General features: G+C 32.8%; 1 long non-coding RNA gene across 1 annotated transcript; it reads left to right on the forward strand.

Moving 5' to 3' along the window:
• The first annotated feature begins 357 nt into the window (after window positions 1-357).
• Window positions 358-1,227, forward strand: LOC145822368 (uncharacterized). Its single transcript, XR_014363533.1, has 2 exons — window positions 358-551; window positions 834-1,227. It is a non-coding gene; the product is annotated as an uncharacterized LOC145822368 (long non-coding RNA).
• Window positions 1,228-6,915: the final 5,688 nt, after the last annotated feature.

The following is a 6,915-nucleotide window of genomic DNA, read 5'->3' on the forward strand; positions in this document are numbered from 1 at the left end:
CTCAAGGTGGCTTATATTCTGACCGAGAAAAACCCAAACAAAATCCCCACTGAAGAGATGACTGACGAGGAGTATGCTATTCATCTTGAAAAAATCGAGAAATACAACACAGATGAGTATAAATGTCGGTATTATCTTTTGAATTGATTTTTGGATCAATTTTATGATTATTATGATACTACTTATATCACTGCCAAGAAAATTTGGAAAGCCTTGGAGAATAAATATGACACTGAATAGGCAAGCGCTAAAAAATATGCTGCAAGCCATTTTTTCCACTATCAAATGATAGATGGAAAATCAGTGGTGGAGCAAGTTCAAGATTTTCAGATGCTAGTGGCTGAAATTAGATCCGAAGGCATCAAAATTGGAGACAATCTTGTTATGGCAGTATTATTGACAAACTACCATCATCTTGGAGGGAATTTCAGAAGTCAATGTGTCATAAGCAAAAAGAGATGTCCCTGGAGACTCTAATCACACGGATTTGGGTGGAGAAGGAAGCACGAGGACAAGATACGCTTATGACACAAGAGCATTCCACTGCAAAGGTAAATTTAACTTCTAAAAATACTTTACCTAAAGGTCGATTTCATAAAAATAGTCACTTGAAGCTACTTAAGAAAATCTGGAAAAATACTAGAACGCCACAAAATAAAAATTACCCGAGACAAAAAAATGGAACCAAGAACCCCCTTCACAAGATCTGACAAATGTGACACGTTTAGTGTGTGGGAAAAGTGGGCATATTGCTCGAACTTGCAAATTTCAGAAATAACAGTCTCGACCACAGGATAATGTTACTAAGGAACCATTTGTGGCTATGATTACAGATATTTTTATGGTTCAATCTGTGGAAGGGTGGTGGGCAAACTCTGGTGCCAATAGGCATGTTTGCTATGATAAAGATTGGTTCCAAGATTTTACTCCTTTTAATGAGGAGAGGACTGTTATGCTTGGTGACTCCAGTTTAACCAAGGTGCTCGGGTGTGTGGATGTTTAGCTGAAATTTACCTCTGGACGTGTGCTTGTTTTAAAAGATATGTTGTACACACCGTCCATGAGGAAAAATTTGATGTCGAGTTATTTGCTAACAAAGTTGGTTTCAAGCAAACCATTGAATCTACCAAATATGTAATCATTAAAAAAGGCATATTTGTGGGAAATGATATGCATGTGATGGAATTTTTAAATTAAATGTTGAGAATAAGAAAGCACATATTTCTGTTTACATGCTATCTTCTATGAATTTTTGGCATGCTTGTCTATGTTATATTAACAGTCGATATGTAGGAGCCATGAGTAGTTTAGGATTAATTCCCAAGCTAATAAATAATTTTGAGAAATGTGAAGTTTGCAGTCAAACAAAAATAACTAAAGGCCTTAGAAAAGTGTGGTGAGAAATACTGAAGTGCTAGAATTAATTCACACTAATTTATGTGAATTTGAAGAAATTTTAACACGTGGTGGAAATAGATATTTTATCACTTTTATTGATGATTTTTCAAAATACACTTATGTATAATTGTTGAAAAATAAAAGTGATGCTTTTGAAAAATTTAAAGAATTCCTTCTTGAAGTTGAAAATTAATTTGATAAAAAGATTAAAAGATATAGAAGTGATAGAGGCTGGGAGTATGAATCTTTTGGATTCAACTCGTTTGCTCAGTCTTTGGGAATAATCCATGAAACTACTCTACCATATTCACCTGCATCTAATGGTGTAACCGAAAACAAAAATAGAACTTTAACTGATTTAACAAAAACAATGCTAATTGAAGCAGGTGCTCCTTCAAATTTGTGGGAAGAAACAATTTTAACTGCATATTATATTATGAATAAAGTGCCACATAAAAAAACAAAAGTTACACCTTTTGAGTTGTTGAGAGGGCATAAGCCAATTTTGAGATATTTGAGGGTTTGGGGTTGTCTAGTTTTTGTTAGACTTGTGGATCGTAAAAGACCTAAATTAGGTGTGAAAGTCGCCACTTGTGCTTTTCTTGGATATGCAACAAATAGTACAGCCTATAGATTTTTTGATATTGAAAACAAAATAATTTTTTAATCAGGTGATACAATTTTTCATGAAGAAAAATTTCTTTTTAAATCTAAAAACGTTAAGGGTCAAAATTATCAAGAAAATATTTTATTTGAAACCGGTTCCTCTACTCCTCTTTCACAAAACCAAGACACTGTACTTTTTGAACCTAGAAAAAGTAAAGAGCCAGATTAGAAAATGATTTTGGCCTTGATTATCATGTTTTTAATGTGTAGAAAACTCTATTAACTTTACAAGAAGCTTTGGCATCTCCTGACTTGTATTTTGGAACGAGATTGTAAATGATGAGATGGAATCATTATTATCCAATAAAACTTAGGTTGTAACGCCTCACTTCCGGATCGTTAAATACACTAAAATAGCCTAAAAATATATATATAAGTTTTGCTCCCAAAAATAATAACTACAAAATTGTCTCCAAATTGTACCGTATTCTCCAAAATATTCTATAGTACATTTATCTCTGAAATAAAAAATATTACAACTATCTCTAAATTTAATAATTACAATGGTGGGCCCCAAATCTCTTTATTAATAAATCTTTCTAATCTTAATTTTGATCTCTGCTAAAATTTGCTTCGCACCTGAAAAATAAATTAATTCGGGAAGTATACAATACGACAGGAATACAAGGCTCAGTTACAGAATAAATTAACAAGAATCCAACAATTTATGACATTAAATCAACGTTAAGATAATCAAGCAATTGCACAACAAATCAACCATAATTTATCTACGACCAAATACTAAGTCCTACTCAGTACATGACCAGTGAATAAATTCATTTATTCACCCACCTCACCCAAGCTCCACGCTTATCCGGGCATATTGGTGTGAACAAATTAACAAAATTCACTCGATCCATATACGGAGTATTTCCATATCATTCAATCAGACAAATCACCATTTTAACACAAGAATATTTGTAAAGAATTTTACCAAATGATCAGAATATCAACGATTCGACAACAAATGATTTTACAAAATCTATTAATAACCACAATAATCAAGTGGATTACAAATTGAGGATAATTAAAAATAGAGAACTCTTTGCAAAGAGATTTAAATAGAGCATATTGTATACAACCCAAATTTACCTCAAAATAATTAACTCCGTCACCATAAATCTGAAATTGCTCCATGGATCTCCAAAAATAGCTTTGATCAAACTTCTAAGACATAAAGTATGTATAATTTAATAAAATCTACAACTCTCAATTTATTTATTTATTTTATAAAATACTCATTTTCACTCAAAATACGCGCATATCTAATCTTATTATTTCTACTCTACATAATTTATGAGAAGAGGAGAGTAGATGCAGAGAATGAATGAAAAAGAAGAAGAAGGGAATGTGAGGAGCCCCCCTTACTCTGTTTGTTTATAAAGGAAATAAAGAAGAGAGAGAAGATTAAAAAATTAAAGTAAATGAAAAGATGAAAGATGGAATGGTGGGTTTGGGGTGGCAAATCAAGAAACTGTGGGTTGCCCACGGTTTGTTGTTTTGTTGTTGTTTTATTTATTTATTTATTATTATTATTATTATTTCTTTTTTCACGTGATGGGGTGGGGAATGGTAGGAAAAATGATTTATTATTAAATGAGAATAAATAACAATATGACTGATATAAAAGAGATGAGATAAACACAAATAAATAATTTAAAATTAGATTCTTATCTAAAAACTCACCACTAAATTATTATAATAAACCACCAATACTACTCACTAAATATTAATGCTTTAAAATACGGGGTGTTACATAGGTATTAGTAGATTTATCACCAGGTTGTAAAACTATTGGCTGTAAATGGATTTTGAGGAAAAAAATTAAACTGGATGGAACTATTGATAAATATAAAGTAAGGCTTGTTGCAAAAAGTTTTAAACAACAAGCAGATCTTGACTTTTTTGGATACATTTTCTCCGGTTACTAGAGTTACATCCATTAGATTATTAATTGCAGTGGCTTCAATTCATGATCTAAAAATTCATCAAATAGATGTTAAAACAGTCTTTTAAATGGAGACTTGGATGAAGAAATCTATATCAACACTACAAGGATTTACACATTTGGCGACCACTTTTGCCGACCAAAAAAATTTTGGTCACAAAAAAATGACATTTGGCGACCAAATATTAATTAGTCGCGAATGATCATTATTTTTGGTGACCAAATATTATTGGTCGCAGAAGAATATATTTTAGCGACCAAAAAATAAGTTGGTCGCAGAAAGTGGTATGCTTTTGCCGACCAACTGTAAATTTGGTCGCGAAAGGTCACATTTTTTTTGGCGACCAAAATTTTGGTCGCCAAAAACTTATTTTCAGCAACCAAAAAAAATTAGTCGCCAAATTAGCACTTTTAGCGACTAATATTTTAGTCGCCGTTGATTGAGATTTGGCAACTAAAAAAATTTGTTGGCAAAGGGTACATTTTCTGCGACTAATCTGGTATTTTGGTCGCCAAAAATTTGGGAGGGAATTTTGAAAGGTGGGGCGGGAATTGAAATTTTTTATCTTTAGAATCTGTTAGCTCACACTTTCTTATTTTCTCCTCTCTCATCTCTCTTTGAAATAGGTGCGAGACAAGCGAACAAACAACATCGAACCACTCTCTCTCTCTCGTCTTTGCGTTTGATTCGAACCCTAGGCACATTGAATCAATCATTCGGAGTCTCTCTTGGATCTTCAATCAACTTATACATACACAGAAGAACAGAGAGATAGATAATAGAGAGGCAGAGAGAGAGAGAGAGATTGTAAGCTAATGGCGGAACACTCTGTTTTAGACCAGCTCCTCGATAGTAAGAAATTCAATCTCTCTCTCTTTCTCTCTCTCTCTCTATGTATATGTATATACATGTATATGTATGTATTTACATGAGTTCTAGTCATCATTGAATCATTTCAGGCGCTTTGGATGATTTCCAAAATCTCCAATCTTACTTCTTCTGTTCAAACTCAAAGGTATTACTCTCTCTCTCTCTCTCCTCATATACATATACATATACATATACATATACATATACATATACGTATACGTATATATAAATATGTTGATAGCTTTGCCCTTTGATTTCAAGAGTGGAGATGGCGAAATGAAGAACCATGAGAGTTGTATTATGCCTAGTAGTGAGGTTCAAGGCTTGGGTATGGGTTTGCCTGACTTGAGAAGTAAGAAAAAGGGCAAGCAAAAGGTTTCCAAAGAATCTCGTGTTTCGGAAGCTCTTGATAAGCTTAGAGAGCAGACTAGGGAGGCTGTCAGGGGACTCGAGTCTGTCACAGGCTCGAAACCCCTTGCAGACGATTTCGGAAAGGATCCAATGATGGAGGATTAGGTTAAGCAGTTTGAGGAGCTTGCTGGGTCTCAGGTATTTGCTTTAATTTCATGAAATTAGGGTTTAGGGTTTCGTTTATTTCTTTGGTTTTTTGCAGTTATTTGTTTGATTAGTATTTATTTATGTGTTGTGGCAACAGTAAAATTGTGAATTCACTATGTGCTTTTGGGATTTGATTGAGTTGATAATTAAGCTTTTGCTCAACAATCATTTTCCAATTGGATTAGCACAGTGTTACCAGAAAACACTAACCCTGGCGATTCATATTTTGGAATGGGTGCATTGAAGTATTTTACATTCTAGTAGTGTAATCTAAATAAGTGTAATGAAGTTTGACTAGCTACTAGATTAGCTGATGTGAAATAGAGTTGTCAGGTCATCCATAACACTGTAGTCAGAACAAACAAGAATTCATTTTGATTGAATCAGTTAGTTTTGTGTAATGAAGTTTGATAATAGAAGGGAACGTTGACCTTACTATGACTTTCCCTTTGAAAATATTTTTTGGTAATCTGATAACTGCAAGGTCTGAGGTTCTACTTTTGGCAACAAGATGGTAAAATTGTTCATGCTTTTATTTTTTATCCATTTGCCTATTCATGTTTTTATCTGAAAGCAGATTTGTTTTTGTATTTTCTAACACTTGACAAATTAGTGCATTGAATTTCATCTATTAGTTGAGTGCTTTCTTAAATAGTTGCAGTAAGGTTGCTGATACATTAAATTTTTTGAATTTAAAATATGTAGATCAAATTCATTTTGAGGTGTGGGTCATATGACATGAGATTTAAATCTTTGCCACATATTGCCTCATAAACACTTCGACATTTTGATCAAGAGGAGTGGGGACGATGATTTATTCAATTGGTAGTGTTTCTTCAGTATCAATGCATCAAGGACGATGATTTAATTGGTAGTGACGATGATTTAATCCCACTTGAAAAGGTAATTTATTCAATTGGTAGTGTTTCTTCAGTATCAATGCATCAACTTTAATTCCAGATTAATATTGAGTTTGTTTCATAGAACAGATCGTTGATGTTACTTGTGTGTTCAGAAGGTAAATTGGGAAAATAAGGGAATATTCCTTTTTTTTATTTTTTTTTTTTGGTTTCTCTTCTTCACTCCTTGTTATATCAACATCCTCATCTGAATATGAAAATTTTCTTTTCAGTGATGATGTTTTTCCATAAATGTATGGTTAAAGCAGAATTGTTGATGTGTGTATATTGAATCGATTACTTTTATGGTTCTGGGAGCTCATTCTCTGGTGGGATACCATACCGCTACATCTTTGAATTGATGTGCTGCTAATTATTGTGTCAGAAGTTTCTAAAACATCATCATCTGACCACAAACATAGGTTTTTTTTATTTTATTTTATTATTAAATATATTTTCTTTTAACTTGGCATGGAATTTGATTCTTTTCTAGCAGCAGTATGCAAATACTGAAATAATCACCAGGTTTATAAACTCTAGTCAACAATATTGGTGTTTCATCAGATTCATAAAAG

This window comes from Camellia sinensis, chromosome 3, assembly GCF_055761805.1.
Source record: "Camellia sinensis isolate YWXY chromosome 3, ASM5576180v1, whole genome shotgun sequence".
Lineage (NCBI taxonomy): Eukaryota > Viridiplantae > Streptophyta > Magnoliopsida > Ericales > Theaceae > Camellia > Camellia sinensis.